The 1,361-nt window shown below is 44.6% G+C and overlaps 1 long non-coding RNA gene across 1 annotated transcript in view; it reads left to right on the forward strand.

Annotated features, from left to right (window-relative positions):
- Nucleotides 1-430: 430 nt before the first annotated feature.
- The window catches only part of LOC116390157 (uncharacterized), a 28,891-nt gene continuing 27,960 nt past the window's right edge, over nucleotides 431-1,361 (forward strand). Inside the window, exon 1 of the long non-coding RNA XR_004213145.1 lies at nucleotides 431-681. This is a non-coding gene — a long non-coding RNA (uncharacterized LOC116390157). The remainder of the gene's footprint in view (nucleotides 682-1,361) is intronic.

The following is a 1,361-nucleotide window of genomic DNA, read 5'->3' on the forward strand; positions in this document are numbered from 1 at the left end:
TGTCATTTTTGTACTCTTCATCATAATGCTGAAAACGTCAAGATCAAATGATGCCTCTTTCAGAGTGAAGTGCCCACATCTTCAAGTTGACAGGCACTCAAAAGTTGATAGACTCACCAGTCATTTTCATTAATTCCTCTCTTTTATAGAAGAGACAGCATGCTTGCTTTTCCCTATGCTGCCCTCTGTGTAACTCGTAGATGACAAAAAAACAGATCTTTCGGACAATTTGTTACTTACTGCCCCCCTGCTCTGGCTGCTAAAAATTATGAACAGTGAGCCGCACTCATATTCTTGCGCACAGCCAAGGTACGAGGCGCCTGCGCTCCCTTTCTAGGCCAATGGCGCACAGAGCAGCCTTATTATACGACTGGCCAATAGCGCACCTCTCCCTTGCTCACATGACGCCTTTCTGTGCGCTCCCCTCTCCTCTCAGATCTCAATCCCGGCGAGTGCGGGCATCACTGAAGACTTGACACCGGCTGAATCGGACGTCCACTGTCCTCGGCAGAATTAACCAGGTGTTCTCTCATGCAAACTTTATCGCCATCAGATGAAGCTGATCATCCTGTCGATGGCAACGAGTCCGCTTCGCCGCAGGGACAGACTTTTTTCCGCGCCCAAACGACCGAAGAGGCGCGGATCCGAGACAATAACGCCCAGAAGTTATTGAAATGAATCGTAAGTAGCACGATGTTCTTTTTTTTTCCTCTTCTAATCGCGGACTTATTGCTGTCATTCCATAAAGTAGTAGTTCTATTTATCTATTCCTATTTATAGTTGACTTCAGTTTTAAATGTAGGACTGTATGTGGCACTTTTGCACCGAGTGCTTTCCCTGTCATTTTTTATTAAGCCTTCATTCAAAGGCGAATTAAACATTGAATACGGTTTATAGGGTTCATCATTTAACACATTTGACTTCACCTGATGCGTGAGTGGTCTCCTCAGTTCATTTTGTCAGGTCGACATTCTTCGTGCGTCTCAGTGAATTTTCTCATTGAGGATGTACGTCTGTCTGCGCGCAGCGCCATAGCATGAAATATAGATTAAAAGCACACGGCAAACCCGCCGACCCCAGCCAGGCAGGCTGTTCAACCGGTCCACACGGCTCAATGAGCACAATTAGACAATTAGGGGGGGGGGGGGGAATGGAGTACTTGAAGCGCACTAAAACACGGCTGCACTTTAATTCAACCCGCCAGGCAGGATGAGGGTGGCTGTTCAATAGCATATTGTGACATTCCTAGCATATGACAAAAAATATGAATATATAATTAAGATTAAAAAAAAAAAAAACGTTCACAAAATTTACACTCATATCAGGCTCAGATAAAAAACTGAAATGTTATTTTTGTTTGC

Source organism: Anarrhichthys ocellatus, unplaced genomic scaffold (genome assembly GCF_004355925.1).
Source record: "Anarrhichthys ocellatus isolate YVR2014 unplaced genomic scaffold, GSC_Weel_1.0 scaffold22, whole genome shotgun sequence".
Classification (NCBI taxonomy): domain Eukaryota; kingdom Metazoa; phylum Chordata; class Actinopteri; order Perciformes; family Anarhichadidae; genus Anarrhichthys; species Anarrhichthys ocellatus.